The 21284-nt window shown below is 32.8% G+C and overlaps 1 protein-coding gene across 2 annotated transcripts in view; it reads left to right on the top strand.

Annotated features, from left to right (window-relative positions):
• The first annotated feature begins 1036 nt into the window (after window positions 1-1036).
• LOC145254595 (orexin receptor type 2-like) overlaps window positions 1037-21284 on the top strand; it is a 774875-nt gene continuing 754627 nt past the window's right edge. For both annotated transcript variants that reach the window (XM_080113217.1, XM_080113206.1), the window contains exon 1: window positions 1037-1297. The gene's annotated coding sequence lies outside the window, so the exon portion shown is untranslated. The remainder of the gene's footprint in view (window positions 1298-21284) is intronic.

The raw sequence follows: 21284 nt of genomic DNA on the forward strand, positions 1-21284 counted from the left end.
GTGAGCATTTTCTGAAGATAGCAGTTTCAATACTACCCAAAGAAGGCCAGAGGATTAGTTGGTCAAAACGTGGTGAGACAACAACAACTATGGAAGACAGTATTTATTGGGGATACAGTTATAAGACTCAACATTTCTATACCGTCACTGTTAAGCACCTGGAGAAACTCAGTGGAGTAACTGGTCGAGACGTGGTGAAAACAACAATTATAAAGATAAGGATAACAGTTCGCAAAAAAGTGAATAAAAAAGTATTTTAATTCAATAATCATAACATTAGTTCGAGAAATTAATTTGTATTCAAGGTATATTGATTTCATTAACATGAAATTTAGGGGCTTTTTCCTAATATTCCCGAAATATTAAAATAAAATAATGGTTATTATCTACAATAATTTCATGGTTTCTTTCATTACTTAAAAGTATAACTTTAGTAAAAGTGTTTTTTTTTTTGCTTTACACAATATAATACATTTTCACTAAGTAGTAAATAAAATAAAGAATCGTTATTAATTAATATTGAAAAATCCATTAAATTTTGTTGATTTCATGATTTTTGCTTAATGTGGGTTAGAGTTATTTTTGTGAATCGGCCATTCATTTGCCACGTTCCTAATTATCGCTAATCACAACTGACGATTTCACTTTCCATAGTGCTTAATTCGTCAAGGAGTGGGGTTATATATAGTTTTTCATGGACAGACTGCTAAAGTTGATCACAGTGTATCAGTGTCGCTAGACATGCGAGCTCTTCAGGCTGGAATTGAAACTTGGTCGTTTATTCAACACAATAGAATTGAGACAGAAAATAGTAACCGAACAAGAGAGAGAAAGATAGATAGACAGATAAAGAGAGAGAGAGAGAGAAAAAAAAAGAAAGAAAGGCATGTTAGAGAGAGAGAGAGAGAAAGAGAGAGAGAGAGAGAGAGAGAGAGGGTGTCTGATAAAGTCGACAGGCATTGCGAAATGTAGGCAAACTCCTCCCCTTTCTCATTCTCCACATGCCGTCATTATCCTTTCAATCGTCCATCCCTCATCTCTCTCCCTCTCGCTCCCTCTCTTCTCTTTTCTCTCGTCAATCGCGCGCCGCATCGCAAGATTCGTATTTATATTCATTCTCAAGTTCTGAGTGACTACATCGACGCACGCTGTTTTAATGCTGCTGTTTCTGGCCACTATTTACTTCTTCGCGCTTTCCCCGGGTTCAATCTCATTTCTCGGATATTAATGCTTATTATACATGACATAATTATAACCACAACAACAACAAAAAAGTGCTGCAATTAAAAGAAAAACGGTAAGTACTATTTACTTTACACCTTGCACATGTAAAGCATCCGTTTTATACATAAAAATTTGGTGTCGCTTGGATTGATAAGTTTAATTTAAATATTAGAAAAATAAAAACAGCTATTCTCATTTTTGCGCGCATTATTTTATTTATTTATCAATGAATAGTTATATTAGTCCTCTATGCATTTTACAAAAAGTATTTTTCCGTTTGTCGGGGATATACACTTGGCAATCAGTCTGACAGAAAGTGGACCGTTGTGGCTTCTACTGGCCTTGCTCTGTCGAAGTGTAATATAGATCTGTTTAGTCTCAGTAGGTTCACCCCCACCCCGAGTCTGAACTTTCTCCTTATGAATGGATTAGGACATTGTGAATTGCCTGGGGCGCTCCTACGTGGGAATGCCGATGGGATTGCTCAGTTATTTTTGTGGATAGGAGTAGTCAATCAACTGGGGAGTTAAATAAAATACGTTATTATTCCTTTATATTGGTTTTTGTTACGACCACACTTCTCTCCGAATGCATCTGTATATCGGTTTCCACCTTTGAATTGTAATTAGGGGTTTCACTGTAAAGTGTGCAGATGGAATACACGCATCTCATCTAAGATGTGACCAGAGGTACCTATAAAAGCGTCCACTTGTCGTTTTATCGGTCACGCTGAGGTTTGCAATAGCATGTCCGTTTTCCTGTCACGTAACAGTTTTAAATAGCCTTTAGCTCGCTAAAAGCACGGTTTGAATAGAGAAACACCTTAATAAAAAAGACTTTTTTTTTGTTGTTAAAAGTTCCAGATAACTCTGGCCGCTGTTTAGTTTCTTCTCCGCACGAGCAAAGTTAAACACAATGTTGGTTTTTAGTGTGGAGAAAATCCAGTTGCCTCAGTCTGAAAGAATGGTTCCTTCATCGAAAAGGCCAGAATAGATAATGATAGTATACTTAATCGGGTTTGTTTTACTGTACACATAGATTCGAAAAAGTTGTCAAAAAACAAATATATAATAAATAAATGTTATCAAAGGCAAGATAAGTTACTATTCTACCTAACTGGATATGATTTTAGTGTTTTTATTCAATATAACATGTTTATTCATCTCGAAAAACATACAGTGCTACCGATGTATTGGAAAGTTAAAAATAACGCCCGACTCTCTCTTTGACACGGTAAGTTTGTGAAAAGGAGTTAAAAATTAAAAAAAAAACTAGACAAAATGCCGTTAGAAACTCGCTCAATATGTTACCGTAACATAGGCTGGCGTTTATATTGGTGGGTTTTTTAACAGTATTTTGCCAATTTTTTTTTTTAATTTTTAACTCCTTTTTCCAAACTTGCCGTGTCAAAGAGAGAGTTGGGCGCCATTATTAATTTTTCCAATATATCGATTAACACTATGTTTTTCGAGCTGAATAAACATGTTACATTAAATAAAAATACTAAAAAATTATCCTGTTAGGTAGAAAAATAACTTATCTTGCTATTGATAACATTTATCTGTTATATATTTGTTTTTTGACAACTTTTTCGAATCTATGTGTACAGTAATACAAACCCACTTAATCTAAACCAAAAGATCAAGGAATTGGACGGGTCACTATTTGCTTTCCGACGAAAACGGACCCCTGCTAGAGGTGTTTATGATCATAAGATCCCATTATGTTTCTTTTATTAGACAGGGGCACTGTTGAAAATGCACATTTAACATTGGTTCACAACCTCAAACGAATTGTTACAGTAGATTTCTTGTGCTTATTTACTACAAAAAGGCAAAATTGTTTTCTTCAAACTTTAATTGATTTCGGAACCACTTTCGCATTAAGATGGGTCATAGAAAAAAAAAACAACAAAAAAAAAAACAATAATAACGATTTAAAAAAGGACAGTTTTTTTATTATTCGGTAAACGTTCGGAATTCGAAAATTATTTTGAAGCCTTTAAACTGTCGAATAGAAAAAAGAGTAATGTTTGACTTAAAACTTTCAATCGAAGATCACAACATTATGGTTTATCTTTGCTTCTAAATCAAATGTATTTGTGAATTGTAGGATGCAGTTATCTCTGGTTAGTTTTGCGGCATATCAACCTCAATGTCGAACAAAATTGAACAAAAAATATAAACATTCTCTGTATTTTGTTATCATTCTTTGTGGAATAATAATAACTAGGGCTATGACAACAGCATATTTTTTATTGTTTTGAATCTCGGGTATATATCCAGCAAAGTTGGATACAATTAATCAACCGAGGATAGCATCATTCTACATAAAAACATATAAGATATCAATGAATATGTACCTGTGAATCAAAACAAGGAAAAGAATATGCTATTGTCATAGGCCTAATGATAACGACATTATGGAGGTGTGTTTTTTTTTTGTTTTTTTGTTTTTTGTATAATGTGTACACTTCGGATTACTTTATTGATCGTGGATGATTTTTCTCAAAACCTTTCGGTTGATGTAACCCGCGACTTTCTTCTAGATACACCTAGTCGAACTCGGAAATCTTTTATTTCGAATTCATCGGGTATCCTTTTAATTTTTATAAAAAGATTACCAGAAATCGAGATCCGGATGGCACTCGAGGGTAAGTGTTAATGCGTGTATTCTAGTCATTCTGACAGTAGCGCTGGAATCGTTTGTAGTGAAAATTTGATCTAATCAGGTTATTTACGAGGACGGTTCAATAAGAACTTGCTTACGTTGAAAGCGACAATATTGTAGTCAGATAGAAAGCAGACCAGCGGAACAGAGTTCCACAAATAGGAAGTTCTAGGAAATAAGCTTTGTTGATGGAATCCACGTATATGTAAGGAATTTCAAACGAAACCGTTTTCATAAAGCACAGAGATAGCTTAATCATCGTTTTATCAGCCATGCGAGATATCTTAAATTATTCATAATCGTATTTTAATATCGCTCGTACCGAGGGTAGAACCTTCAACCTCCTGAAGAGTGTCACCTGGAAATGATCATTACTTGGTCCAACCCTCTGTATGAACAACATTAACAATACCATTACTAATTATTAAAGGTCACGACAGACAGAATGAGAGCAATCTAACCCCTTGCATTAAATAAATGATTATGTTCGAAATTCTCTTCAGATTCCTGATTCAACATGAATATTCCCGAAATCTGAAGAAGGTCGTGGGTTACATCCACCAGAAAGTTGTGTGAATACGATCCAAGATGAGAAGTGTAGTACCAATGATCCAAAGTATTAATCACAAAAAACCCGTCGCATGTGAGTTTCCTGTACAACCGTATTTCTTTTTGGTCTCAAAATAAAATAGGACCTTTTTTGAAGGAAAAAGAATGTTTTTAAAAAAGCCATTTAGTCCGAGACAAAGAAGAGGCTTTTGACGTTTGTCGTTTATATATATATATATATATATATATATATATATATATATATATATATATATATATATATATATATACATATATATATATATATATATATATATATATATATATATATATATCAGACTCCCAGTACTCTCCGTCTCTTTCGACTGTTCATCACTAAATGCGGTTTCTATTTAATTCTCGATGCATATTTTGTTTAATATAAATAAATTTCATTAGGAATTTACTTTTCTACGTGACTTTCTAGTGGAAATCTGGATGGTGCTTTATCTTCCTGGTTTGTTTTGCAATTCATCCAGACTCTTTACAAAAACAGTTCACATGATGATATTTTAATATTTAATATTTTATTGTTATTGTATATCTACCCCCAGTAGTTTCAGTTCCTTCAGTTTTCCTTAGAATTTTCTATGTTTTTAGTGTTGTTCATGAATTATTATTCCAATTTAATTTGTCTCTTGTGATCACTATGAGTTAACAGCTGATTTCCACACTAAAGGATTTACCTTAATACTCTGTTTTTATCAGTGTCATGGACTGTATATTATTCATCCATGGTTTTAGTTTAATATCCCCGTCATATTGCATGTGTTTCAACATTTTTTCTATTCAATCATTTTTATTATTATTGTAATTATATTTCTATTTCCATATTTCCATCAGTTGACTTGCAATATTCTAGCGTTTCCTTAGTTTTTTCTTTCTACTTAAATTTAACATTGTGATTGCCCGGAAAAAATATTATCATAATCGTCGTTATAACAACAACAACAACAACAACAACAATAATAATAATAATAATAATAATAATAATAATAATAATAATAATAATAATAAAAATAATAATAATCAGAACTTATGGAAAATCCACGGTAGATTTTTTTTTTACAAAGGAGTCACCACTTATCAAAGGTCGTAAGCCACTCGAAGATAAGGGTTAATATGTGTACAAGAGTCAATGGGAACATGTCGTAGTCATCGTTAGTAGTGGATGTTTTTTCAATTGGATTACTTAAGGGGATGGCCCATCAAGAATTTGTTCATATTGGACTTGTAGATAATCATATTCTAGTCAGTTGGAAAGCAGGAAAACGAAACAGACTTCCACAGCCGTGCAGTTATTAGTAAGAAGCTTTGTTCATGGAATGTGCGTTTAGTTTTAGGCACAGATAAAGATTGTTGGAAATTATTGATAGTGGTTTCCGCAAGACGAGTGGTTTTCATGAAAGTCAGGACGAGGGGGGAACCATAGATTAGAGCTCAGACGAGCACTTTTCATGAAAATAACGATAAAACAGAGACATACTCTTAACGTCTCTTCTGAATGAAAGAGGTTGCAGGGAGGAAAAAAGGGCACCCTGGACTAGGCTACAAACTCTATTTTGAAATCTGTCAAAGCAGAATAAGCTGCTTTTAGCAGCTCCTGGCCAGATGTGACAACAGTACTCCATCATTGGACGTTTTGGCTTTTATACAGGTAGAGAATTGCATCAGCAGTTAAATATCTAGTTAAGTAATAGAACGATCTTACAATTTTTTTCAGCATCCCTGGCAACGGATTTGATGTACGTGTTCCATCTCAGATAAGGAGTAAACGTCAGACCTAGACGTTTGTCCAGACATGGAGATTCCCCAATACGAGCGCTATTTATTTCGACTGATGCCAGGCGGATATCAACCCGTTGATGATGGAAGGATAAAAGCTTAAAGTTGAAAACGTCATCACATTATCAAACATTAGAATATCTTTCAATAGAATAATTAGTAAAATATTAGTTCCGATCGGACCGTGAATTAAAAAAAATATGTTTTTGTAGATAGGTACGAAGACCTATAGCGAGGCATCATTTTTTTTATAGAGATTTTAATTTAATCCAAATTACTTGTAAATAAGTTAGTATTAATTATGCCACTATCTTTTCTCAACAACCTGATAATTAGGCACGTAAGTAATAAGAGTTGGTTGAAACATGTTACATGTTGACTTTTGCAATTTTCTTATAAGTAAATCCTTGGTAAGAAAATGGAGTCAATAAGTAGTGCGATTGATTGGTGGGATTTAATAAAGCAGCAGCGAAAGTGTAAGATATTTTTTTTTTAACATGGAGGTCACCACTTATCAAGGCCCGAAGGCGACTCAGGGATAAAGGTTATTGCGTGTACAATAATCAATGAGATAGTATTTTAGTAATCATTAGTATTGGAGATTTGATAGAGTGTCTTACTTAAGGGGACGGTTTGTTAGGAATTTGTTTATGTTGGACTTGAAGACATCCAAGTCGTAGTCAGGTGGGAAACAGGCAAACTCGTTGCAGATGATACGGCAACACTTGCAAAAATATATATTTCATAAGATAAATAGTCTTAATTACTTATGAAATTAGACTTCTGAGTTTGTTAGATACGTTTTTATTATTACCACTATTAAATCTATTTGAAATGTAAGCCCTTTATTATTGTTATCTTTGCAATGTTGGAAATTAGGAGATGAGTTTTGATTGTCATCATTATTCAAATTATTCTGACCTTACTTCATTTTTATTGTTATCTTTAAAATGGATATTGCTGGTCTAATTTGCAGAATGTATATTCCGTATATATAGGGGATGCGTATTCAAGATTGACATCACTCTTTGAAAGAGTCATATCAACTCTCAATATTGTAAGGATGCTGTTGGAAAAGATCTGGTATATTCATGCATTGCCTACACCACAACTAATACTAAGTTGAAAATGAAAATAAATTTCACTTTCATTTTATAAATTATACGAAAATATTTTGTTGAATTATTTCATTTTTTCATAAATCATAATTATGCTATATCTAATAATATCTCCTAGTTTCTGGAAAAAAGATTTTAATACCTATGAAAAATAATTATTTCTAAATATTTTAGTGAAACAGAATTCAGTGAAGATTTCCTAAATATTTAATTAATAAGAATATTTACATGAAATATAATTTCATTTTTATTATGTTCTATAATTCAAATGACTGACAAAACCTTTTTTTATGTTTAAAAAAACAGATAAAAACGTTTTTTTTTCCACTGAAAGTTAGATTATCATAAAATCCCTATAAAAATTCATATAGAGAAAGTTAAAAAAGAAGAAGAGTTTTTATTCAAATGAGTTTTTGAATATCAGGAAATTATGTTCTTTTTACAATTTCAATCAAAATCAATCAGGTGAGTTTTAGAAGTATCAACAATTAATATTTGCTTTAACTTTTAATTAGAAATACAATTAAAAAATCTTATAATACATTAGCATAAATAATATTTAAATTCAAATCCCTGAACATTTATAAAAGTTTAAACTTATAAAATCTTTCTGTGCATATTAATCATGATGTAAAGCATCAATATAGAATAATGAAGAAACATTTCATTAGAATAGAACGAATATCAGTAAATATCAGCTTCTTTCTTGTTATAATTGATTTTGCAATGTTAAATGCTTTGCGTTAATGTCAAATGTTTTGTGTTGGTTTTAGTGTCCCAAATTTATGCATGAAAATATGAATGAATCTCTTAGTAAAATATAGTTATCTTTCTCCGGCCAGTGACGAATTATCTTAAAGTGCCCCAATAATAAATAGTTTCAAAAATAATTTATTTTTCTCTGTTTTATTTTATATATAGAATAAAAGAGATAAATAAACAAGTCCAATCTTAATCAGCGGAAATTGCCCATTTATATTCCCAGGGTGTATAAAGGAATTTATTTGTTTAATTCTACATAAAACATCAAAGCTTCAAAAACGTTCATATGAATAAACGTTAGTCCATATGTTAACGTTGAAGCCCAATATTTTATTTCTAAATTTGACGGGTATGATGTGATTATTTTATAAAAAATTACGTTTGAACTGAAAGCTAAAACCGCCGTATTGTTTTAATATGTTGGTTGGTTAGCGAGAATGTTTTTATCCAATGAGAATATGGCATGCGTTTTCCTTATTTAATCAGGATTTGGGTAGAGTTTAACTTATAAGGGGCATCAGTTTTTTTTTCTTTATTTGAGGATTGAATATTGGAATATTCCGAATTCAATCTAAAGGATGGTCACGATAATTACGGTCGAAGCGAATTACCGTATTAACATATAGCTTATGATTACTGGTATTTCTAAGAGATCTTACACAGACTACCAGCAGAGATTACTAACTGATAACAGTAGGCGGTGTGTCGTGGGATTTTGATGATACCATGTATCCCAATATCTTCAGTACTTTCCACATCCTTCGACAAACTTTGCAAATGATAATTCGTAATAACAATAGCCGCGTGAAAGTGACTTAATGAGATTTACATAAACATCGTTTAATTAAATACATATAGATTACATTATAAAAAAATCTTGAACATTACGAAAATAATTTAATTCCTTTAAGGGTCATATTAAGAGATATAAAATTGAATCTTTAAATTGGGAAAAGAATTGAAAATTAAAAATTAATGGGAAATTACGTTTTTCGTGTTGATTTTTTTTTCAATTTTATTTCGAATAATTCATTCATTTATTTATTAAACAGCATGAAAAATAAATACTTTCAATTAATTAAAAATGTAAAAGCTATCACAAAATGAAACATAGCCTTTTCAAGAGACGATTTTTTTAAAAAATTTAAAAATCCGGATAAAACTTTCGAACGTTTACAAAATTTTGGAGATTTTACAAAAGTTCGAACTTATACAAATTGCTGACTATTCCCCTTCAAATTCCTGCTTTAACAATAAAAAAGAAAAAAAGTATTGTGGCAAAAAAGGCCAATGCACAAACATTTTAAATATGTATGCAACAATTATTAAGCGAAATACTATACTTAGAAATTAAGAAATAGAAATCCAAAAGCAAAGATTAAGAATTGAATCCGCAAATTTAAAAGAAATATAATCCCAGAAAAAAATGGAAATCACAATCTGAAATACTTTTCCTTAAATGCAACATTTGATTCAGCAAACTATATTCAACTTTCGCCTATATTTGTTTAGTTATTTTGTACTTGCTTTTAATTTCAACACTAACCTTTAAAATGACAACATTTATTTGTTTCGAGTATGCTGAAAACGAATATCACATGTTAATTTTGCACAAACAAGTAGTCTCTTGGATATTAATACCTGTATTATCCAATGTAATCCATTACGCTTTTATTTGTGGTAATGTTTTTTTTCAACTGAAAAGTACTAATGCCAATGCGTATCATAAAATGCCTCTACTCGACATGTTAAGAATGGCGAACGCCATTTTCATTATCTTATTTATACTTTGGAAAAAATGCATAATATTCAGAATTCTACTTGGCTGGGAAAAATGTAAATGTGATATTCGTTTTCAGCATAATCGAAAACTTATATAACTCGTCATGTTAATTATGGATAGAAATACAAAAACAACTTTTTTTTAGAAAGCAATGGAGAATATCTCTCATATTTTAGGAAAATTCCGATTAGTTTAGGTTGACTTTAAGAAATCTGATCGATATTTTCACAACTAGTGGTCCTGGATGTGACCTTAAACTATATCGGATGGTGAGGCCCCAGCTTGCGGTCTTTGTGGAGTGTGGAGCTACCCCTTAATTGCCATTGCTCCCAGGTCCACTCTGAACCGGAGTGGTAGTACATGTTAGGGTCCCAACTATGGGTTTAATAGAAACCGATTTAAAAAGAAATATATTCTATTTAAAACAAAATTTCTTCAAAATAACTTGATTCGGCATTAAATAACCTGAAAAGGTTTTATATGCCGTAAAACAAAAAGAACCAACCAACCAACCAACCATCACAAACTAGTTTAGTTGGAAGAGGTGATGAAAGTTAATCTTCGCCGAGTAATAACGATGCTGCTGTTTCCAAAAATATACACTAGTAAATAGTAAAAGTAGTACCGGAGGCTTATAGACAGACATTTAAAAAATCATTTAAAAATCGATCATGAAAAATGTCAGATTCGTGAGAGCGTTTTGATCGATTGTCTAGGCCGAAAAAATTAATAACGACAATCGAAGATTGCATCAACTCAATTTTATAAAGGAATTTACGAATGCATTGGAACATGCGATTTACAAAATATCTCGATACTGAGATGTCCAAGCAATTGACGATGCTGCAGTAGTAGCAGATTCGCATAACCAAACTCGCAAGAATAATTTCGGAAATCTAAAATCATTAACCAAAATAATACGGACTCTCGCCTAAACGCACTACCACTCTCCGGCACGCACTCGCGAAATTAATTCTAAAGCGATTCTACACTAGGTTTGAAAAACAGTTTTGTTCCGAGAAAATGAAATATGGTCTGTGCTTATCGCAAATTAGATACTCACATTACACTCTACTATAAAATTAGTAAAGGAAAACTAAGAAAAAATAATTCCTCTTAACTTTACAATCTATTACATATCATAATTCTGTTTCTCATCGTACTCAAAATCATGTGATAATGAAATCTTGAAAAGCATTAATTTTGTATAGAGAAGTTTATAAAACTATTTTATCCTAGTGATTTGTTTATATTGACGATTCTCAGAAGGATAGGTCTGTTTAAATTTGAACGTGATCGATGCGCGCCTCAATACTTTTTATGAGATTTTTAGCACTTCATATCAGACAAGATATTAACTGATGATGCGGTTTTATTACAGGGTGTAGAATTGGATGACATTGAAGTCCCCTTTTCACAAAATACGCATAAAATCAACAGTGGTCGACAGTCCAGTCATATTTCGTGTTAGGCCAACTCTACAAGTTAAGAGCGTCTCTTTAATACTAGGTAATCGTCTGACAAGTGGTAGTCATGGCGGATCCACTTGTTGCTAAGAAAATAGACATAAGTGTGAACTTTTGGTTTGAAGGCAAAGACTTATACCCTGATTGCGTTGTAATTAGGCACCTTTTTAAAGAAAACGAAGACTTATCAACGATAGCAAATCCGTTGATTAAATATACACTTTATATTTCACCAATTAGAACGGTTAATAAAGGTATTAAATAACTCGCTTTGCATGAACAAAAAACGACAAAGAATTAATAAAAGATAATCTCAATCGAAATCAACTTATGATAGAACAAGTAAAATACTCTGAACCTAGCCTTCTCTATAAGAGAACCTTTCCTGTACCGGAAGTAAAAAGGTTAAGGAGTATTTGATAAAGAAGATATCATTCTAATGAAGTAATTGAAACCAGTGGACGCCAGTGGAATGGAAAGTAATAAACCAGATAGTAATCCCCGAACTATTCAGATAGAAAATACTGAACATAGCTTATTATGCTATCATGTCAGACCATTTAAGAACAAGTAAGATCTGCGAGAAAATACCAACTTAGTTTAGTGGCCGACATCATTTTATGGGCAAGATGTTATCAGTTTCTGTAATTCTTGGCATAATTGTTAAATTGTTAAATTGTTGGAAAACATAATAAAAATACAAACCATCTCTATTGCAATATATTAGGTTTGTGCAGAAATAATCTTGTTTATTGACGTTTGACTTTAAAAGCTCATGACTCCTTTCTAATAAACATTATTAATCGAAATAAGAGCCATTAGAATCGACACATTTTTGTCAGCGGGAAACAAGTTTATTTATCCCATTAACATAAAAATCCGGAGTTCTGGGAGCGATGCAGGCCGATTCGGCATCATCTCGGCTTTTGAAACATTTTTCGCGTACGAAGTTGTCGACATGCTTGAAAAAGTGATAATCGGTGGAAGAGATATTAGTTGAATATGGCGGGTGAGAAAGAGTCTCATAATCCAATTCGTTCAAATTTTGCAGAGTCAGTAGAGTGTTGTCATGGAGAAGAATTGGTCTTTTCATATTGACCAATCTTGGACACATACGTTAGAGCGTCTGGTGTATTTCGTCAATACTTCTCCGCCGTAATCGTTTCGCCCGGATTAAAGAAGCTGGGATGGATGAGACCGGATGCAGACTAGCAACCACTCACCATAACCTTTTTTAGTATAATTTCGGTTCAGGGAAGTGTTGTGGAGCTTCTCCGGCATCCAACTACGGTTGGCGTAGAGGATTCACTTCTCATCACACGTGACAATCCGCTCGAGAAATGGGTCAATTTTGTTGCACAGGAAGAGTGTAGAAGACACATCACAATGACGCTTTTTTATTATCATTCAATTCATGCGGCACTTTTTTTTTTACTTCCGTATTTGCTTTAAATAGCGAACGAATGGTGAGTGGTTAGCAGAGTTCAACAGCAACTTCCCGAGTGGTTTTGCGAGGCTTGCCTTCAATTAAGGCTTTCAAACCCTCGTTATCAACCGTAGTCGGCCGACCGCGGCCGTTTTCATCTTCGAGGCTCTCTTCACCATTGCGAAATTTCTTGAAACACTGTTGTGCCACACGTTCGTAAGTGGTTCATGTGCCAAACGCATTATAGATATCACGAGCTATTTCGGCAGCTTTTCATCCTAGTTTGAACTGGAACAAGAAAATCGTGCAGATTTGAATATTGTCCATGCTGTCGAAAACCCTAAAAAAACATAAATGAGAACATTGAGAACTGTATTGAATAACACGATTCGATAAGGCGAAAAACGTGCTCTTAAATGATATATAATATATATATATATATATATATATATATATATATCAATGAATTAATTCAGAAATTATATATATATTTAACATATGTAAGAAAACCATATTGTTTTGCACCAACTTAATATCTCACCATTTGAAGAACCTTTGATAGAGTATAAGTGAATTGTGTTAGTTCACTTCAAGCAAATAGACAACCAATATTTAATGACAATTATGTGTACATGAACTCGTTTTCACCCTAAATAATGTGGCTATAAGTAAGTTTCCTTTCCTTAATCAGCATTCCGTCGATATTCGATGAGAATAATTTTGTATTTTTATGTCGGCATTAAGAGCAATACAAATCCAGTGTTTGTCATCTCGAATAACAGGGTGATCTTGGGTGTCTTTAATAAACTACGATGGGGTTACTTTTGTGGTTTGTTTTCTTTTTTGATTTTTTGCTGCTAGAGAAACTGTCCACGACTCTCTTGGTTTTAGACCCTTTAAATTTGTTTTTGCACATACTTTAAATATTTAACAGACAAATGGTTGTCTGAAAAAAAAAAGAATCACATTTATAGCTTTGACTATGTGTCAAATGTTAATGAGACATCATATAATGCACAGCAAAATTTAGTAAACTTTAAAAGTGAAATGAATATTAGTTAAGATAAGCGTAGTCAAAATAGTAACATTCAAATGATTTAAATTTTTTAGTATTTTTTACGATTTCCTAATCATGATCTATAAGAAAATTATTTTGTCGTTACGATATAAGCATGAATATTTGTTATGTATACTATTTCATCCATACTGGATATAGACGAAAAAAAAAAGAAAAATATATGCCATACTAATATGTAAAATGTTACATTGACAGAGAATTTGAAACTATTATTATGGTTTACCTAATAATACAAATCAATGTGAACTTGATTCACACAATTATAAAGATGTTGTTACTTCGGACTAAGACATGAGTTAGATCAATTTTTTTTCAAACATTTTGATATCCTGTCTAATTTAAATCCAATATTTGAACGTTTATTAGATTAGGATATTTTTCCTTGGCAACAAATTGAACATTCAAAAGATAATTTCTAAAATTGGCTTCCAAATATTAAGTCTATTGCTGGTCAGTTATAGCAGATCAACCCATCCAGGCATCGCCTTCTGTCTTTGAGAAAGGATGAGATTTGTTAATCGTATGAAGCGCGCTAACCGAGACACTACGGGGAATTCTTTACCAGCCAGAGTGTTACTGTTACTGCTCGATGGCTCTGGCTTTTCAATCCAATTTTCTGATCCTAGGATCCCATCTTCTCGCCTTGGGAGCCATATAAATACATAAGTTGAGCGTTTTCAGAAGCTTTTGTCTGATGTCTAAAAAGATTAAAAAATAAAATAATGATTGTTGTACATGACCGGAAAATGAAAACCTCTTCACAACAGCATTTTTAATAGTTTGATTTTATCAAACTTCAAGAATTTAAGACAGAGAGTAAATATATACTAGATAATGGCATTATTGAAGTAATAACAGTGAGTCGATTTGCTTTGCATTCTTGTGTAAAAACTTGATAGAACTTATTTATTTGTGACAGGTTTTCGAAATGTAAATGGAATAACCAATAGATATTCTTTCGAGAGAATTGGCGACTGTATTGACAACATGGCCAAGGCGTAATATGTCAGTATATTGGATTTGCTGAATAGTTATTGGCAAGTACCCTTTACCGTCAACGAAAAGAAATGTCAACACTTGTCACTCCGTGTCTATGCTGTGGAGGATGAAGAATACACTTGCAGTATTTCACGAAATGATGAAGAACTAGATCGAATCAATAGCTATTTGACAATGGAGATAAATATATACAAGAGGAAATATTCTACTATAAAAAATAACTGCTTCGTTCTTCGGCATTTTGAAATTTACTCCAATTTTACTCTGCATTGTGTTATTTATTTTTACTGTGGACAGTCCTACAAAATATGAAAAACTTTTTCCATTGCTTTCGACAAAATACTGAGACTAAACCTGTTTTTAAGACTGCCAACAACCAGAGCTTCAACCAGAACTAGCTCCCATACTGTTTAAACGTTGCTTTAAAGAGAAATGATATCAAACACCTTGGAAATATCATCAGTTTGCCATTTACTAAAAAGGACAGGTGATCCCCCTCTAAGTATAAACCAATCAGTCACCTGTACGTCATAAGTAACTTATTATCTGTTAAATATAGAAGTGGTCAACTACCTCAGCAAAAATGACTTACACAGTGACATGCAATACTGTCTCTGTTCAGATAGATCTACAACTGATGTATTACATGTAAGCGAATATCTCGACGGGATCGTCGTTTCTAGAGCAATTGCTTTTAAAATATCAACGTCTTTTGATAGGGTAGAGCAGAAAGGACTACTTAACAAGGTCTCCAGCTCCGGAATAGCTGGATATGTATTCTCAATTATTAATTACTTTCTCCCTGATAGGTTTAAAAGAGGTGTGGTTCATTGGCAGAGATCAGAAGCTGAGTATCACCTCTGGCGTCCCTTAGAGTTACATATTCAGCTGAACGCGCTTCTTGATATTCATCAATAATCTCCAAATCACATTCGTAGACCATTTGTAAATATTTATGCGGACGATACTATCATCTATGGCAACACTGTAAAGGCCGGAAATGACCAAGATCTCTCTGATTATCTCTCTTCTGATCTCTAGCCAGTGGAGCCATGGAGAAAAGGTGGCTGGTTTATTTTAATGCATCTAAAACTAAGCTTCTTCCTTTCAATCATCAACGCTCTGACCTCTCTCATCTGGTCCAAATTAAAATGAAAGGCTCGTCTTGAGCAAAACCATGTTTTGACAAGATTCTATCTCCGACCGTCACTTCTTGTCTAAAATGGAGCACGAACATCAAATCCATTGCCAAGGTCTCCCGAAAATGGTAAAATCCTTCTACTGCTCCAGTAAATATCCAACTGCCGAGGAAATCCTCTCGCTGAATAAGAGCGAAGTATGTCCCATGATAGAGTCTTGTTGCGATATCAGAGCACGTGATGCTCAAAGCACTCTGCCCTGTCTCGATAGACTTCAAACCGTTTTCGAATCCTGGTAGTTGATGTCTCTTGTCTTCCTTGTAGCATCTTTTCCACAGAGGACACATTTGTAGCCTGTCTCTGGTTTATCGTGATTTTCATGGCAAGTTCTCGTTTGAGCTCTAATGTATGGTCTCCCTTGCCAAACTTTCACAAAAACACTCGTCTAACTACAAACACTTTCAACAAATTCCCGCACTTACTAAATTTAAAATTGAACAAAACTTCTTTCTGCAAACTGCCCCCCTGTGGAACTCTGTTCCGCAAGCCTACTTTCTAGCTGAATACGATATGGCCTTCTAAAGGTCCAATGTCAACTAGTTCTTGCTGGGCCATACTCTTAATAATCAAATTATACCAAATAATAATAATAATAATAATAATATATATATATATATATATATATATATATATATATATATATATATATATATATATATATATATATATTAGCAGAGAGACATAACGTGGTTCTTCGGAATCGGAATTGAATGACGATCAACAAACATTCAACCCTCGCAGACTTTTATCGTCATCGAAATCGGTGAAATTACCCATTTGTCAATCAAATCGATTTATTACTGTCAGTACGTGACCTCTTCACAATGTATCGATAAAAAGTATCAGAAGCTATCTCGCATTACTTAGTCCATAATACATTGTAGTTTACATTGTACTGTAGAACATTTACTCTAGATTTTATGAAATTATCTGTACATAATAGATTTAGTTTATTTTTAGAAAGCAAAATACAAGGATGACATTTCAGTTGTGCTCTAAAAAGATACATTAATTTTGAATGCGTCTTTGTCTCAGCAAAGAAAACACTAGTGAGTTCATGATATTATTTTTATATCATCAGTTGAATTAAAGTTAAACGTACAAAAATCAAATACCATATATATATATATATATATGTATATATATATATATATACATATTTTTCAAAAGTGAAATATTATATGTATATGCATGTATGCATGTAGAGGTTAATCAACTTGAGTTTATATATGAGTAATATGCACACACACATACGCACACACACACACACACACACACACATATATATATATATATATATATATATTGATCGATTGATTCGTTGAATGATTGATTGATTGATTGATTGATTGATTGCCTCTACGAAAACGTTATTGCTTTGTAATACTTTTCATGATAACTTCAAATTCATTATTGTTAGGATAAACGTTTGACGGGGGCTGAATTGATTTTGCCTTTACATAAATAATAACTTATCTATTATTGAAGAAATTTTATCATTCACAAACATCAATACTGTAACAATCTAACATCTCTAATTTAACAGCAAAATAAATTTGAAATTTACAACTCTGGCGATTTGCTGATTATATACGATGGAGTATGGGTCTTTATTAACGATTAGTAACCCCATAATCCATAGACATCGGGAGAAGATCTATTATATCAACCTCTAGGTACAACAGCGTAACTTTACAATTATCATGCATTTAATATTTGAGATTATCTCTTTGAATAGAATACCTACTAAGGGATCAAATTAAAAGAGATTGCCACTTGGCAGGTGCAACTCGAATTAATATATTTTTTCTAAGCACGCGCAAATACAGGCTGACTCAAAATAAACGGGTCCCAACTTCAATTAGACACTGTTTCTTAGTGTTTTGTCCGAATGAAATGGAACTTTAGTCATAACTAGTTTATAATATTGAAAACATCACATCAAAACACTAGGGTCTTTGGCCTTTTTTTTTCTCGGTAGATTGTAAAATGCTCAGAAAAACAATTGAATGTCCTCTGTTTTTATTTTTTTTTTGGGGGGGGTCATTTATAAGTTAAAGTCGGTAAATTTTTAACGGTTTCTTATACGCCTGCTGATAACTTAAACGGTAGCGACTAAAATTTGAGTGCTAAATGTTTAATGTCACTAATTAAAATTATTTCTTTTAATGTTTGAAATAACTTGAGTTCAATATATTAATTATTAAATATTTTTCTCTACAATAATAAATAAGAAATTTTAACGAACACTTGAATTGATATTAAAAAAGTAACTTTTCCATATGAAAAAATTGAAACCAAAATTCTTTTTATAATCAATCATGGGCATATTCCTATATATATATTATTCCTTAATTGGAATTCATTTTTTTTTAGATGAACATTATATTGTTGATTTTTATTTCGGACTATTACTCTCATCTTTATTAGTTGTTGTTTTTGGATCTTTTTATTGGTTCACAACGTTTCGGCCAACTTCCTCTGGCCTTCGTCAGGTGTTAACCGCGACGGATAGGAACTTCGAATCTCCTAACTGCATTCTCAGCCATCACTGCCATCCGTAGTTGTTGTCGTCTCACCACATTTTTGACCAATTAACCTCTGGCACGCTTTGGGTGGGATTGAAACCGCTATCTTCAGACAATGTTCATCTGGAACCGTAGAGATTCAACGTCTCTATCAACTGCGCCACGGGCCCCGAAGGGCGATCTAGGTTGGATTCTTTGATCTTATAAATCCACGTTTATTTATTATCTGATCTTCCATAGTTAACACCTGACGAAGGCCAGAGGAAGTTGGCCGAAACGTTGTGAACCAATAAAAAGATCCAAAAACAACAACTAATAAAGATGAGAGTAATAGTCCGAAATAAAAATCAACAATTACTTATTCCTTGTGAAACGAACTTTAATTAATTAATTATGCAATTTTTTCGGCTCATCATAAGAATAATGATGGTTCATAATGGTTCCATTTTACTATTACTCTCAGTACTTACTCTTCATTCATATTTGTATATCTTGAATTATTGCGTTGCATTTAAGATGAAGAAGTCCTAGTCGACACGAATGTCTTTGTAATATATATATATATATATATATATATATACACACACATATATATATATATATGTGTATGTGTGGGGAGGTGTAAATTTTGGCATCAAGTAATTATTCAAGCACATCTGATTGAACCCGACATAGTTATTCCTGTTCCCGATTTTTCTGGATATATTTTCGATTCACTGAGCGGTCTTCCACAACGTTGTTGCCAAACAACGGCGCAGCCCAAAAGAGCCATGATAGTCAACGAACCGGAAGTCCAAGACTCGAGTTTCGCCCTTATTTGTTTAACTTATGAGTCCAAATGAGGGCGAAACTCGAATCTCGGGCTTCCGGTTTGTCGACTGTCATGGCTCTTGTGGGCTGCAACTTTGTTTGGCTATGGAAATTAATATATATATTATAGAGTGTAATAAACAGGGTATAAATAAGCAAAGTCTCAGAAAAATATATTTAAAGGTGCTGTGCTCTGGGTATTGCAGCTATGAAAAGCTGCTTCGGTGTAATTACCTTGATCTATATAAATAGAAAGGGCGAGAGATGTAAAATTATCCATCAAGTTTTCATAGAAGGAAACATAAAAAAATATGTGTATGTACGATCGTTTCGAAAATGATATCCTTTTATATCGTCTCTGCATCAGTATAAATGAAAGGGGAGAGAGAAGAAGACACTAAATTTTAATTAGCCTATTAAAGTAAATATATTTTGCGGACCTTTGTAAGAGAGTGTTTACTATTTTGGGTTTTACAACGGTAAGGAGGCCTCTTGGTGCGAAAACCGTCTTTGATAAGGATATTTTTTTTTAAATCTAAAAGATATCGTTGGTATTTGGAACCATTTTATAAAGATCTTACTGCTTTTTGCATTTATGACGATCGAGTGTATAAACGGATATCGTTTCTGAAGAGATAGCTTCGAATTTGTGGGTATCCAAACCAAAGCAAAATATGATGAAAGTAAAAATAAGATAGATAAACCCCATAATTTATTATACCATACCTGTTTACACTGAAACACTTATCACAATATTCTGTGGATCTATATTAAAAAACCTTGTTAAACTTTGTGGCATATTTCTTTTCTATGGAGGTCAGGCGCGAACGGACACCCCATAATTTTATTATACCATATTTCTTCAAACTGAAACATAATTATCAAAGTATACTTACGCAGATAGATATGAAAAGTCTTTATTAAAGTTTCTGCCTATTTCCATTCTATGGAGGCCAGGCGCGAACGCAGAACCCACAATTTTATTATACCCTCCCTATTTAAGTTAAAACATACTTATCAAAGTATTCTTATGTACATCTATATCAAAAACACTTGTAAACGTTTTGTTTTTAAATTTTTAACAGACACCCACAATTTTAATGAATCACCGTTCTGCCAGATCAAACATACCCATTCCTGTGTCTCGATATATCTTCTATCATTATATGTAATCAGTTTTTTTTTAAATAGTCAACCATATAGGAGCCTATTCGTGACCATACACACACACAGGCGTTCAGCTTTATATATATATATATATATATATATATATATATATATATATATATATATATATATATATATATCTTCTCTATATAAATAAAATGAACTCATTTTTCCCCTCCGACTTTGACGTTTATAGGACTGCACCTATATACATTTGGTGCAGCCGTATCATACACAAACTGAATCACGACATCTGCCGTATGTTATAGGGTTATTACATATCAAGGATCTCGCTGATCACAGTTTCCTATATTCTGTCTGGTGAGAGTCCACTGTAAAAATCGGTTACATTTAATGGAAGTAGTAAAGTAAACTCTCTCTAACAAATTCATCCTACCACCGTCACTCACTTACACCGTACCAGAACATTCACAGGAGACATTTAAAACCGATCACCGGTAAGAATTTATCTAAAAACTGGACTGGACTTACACTGAAACGAACCACGCTTACTTTGCCATTGTTTAGCATAAAACATAAACACAATTTATAAAGCATTTATTATAATAAAATTAGATTCAAACAGAACACAATCCGTTACCTGGAATTGAATTCACAATTACATTACTTTGATTTCGTTATAACCCGCGTGGTTAAAGTTTAATGAAAACCTGAATTGAC

The sequence above is a fragment of the Euprymna scolopes genome, chromosome 3, assembly GCF_053919585.1.
Source record: "Euprymna scolopes isolate OS-2025 chromosome 3, ASM5391958v1, whole genome shotgun sequence".
Lineage (NCBI taxonomy): Eukaryota > Metazoa > Mollusca > Cephalopoda > Sepiida > Sepiolidae > Euprymna > Euprymna scolopes.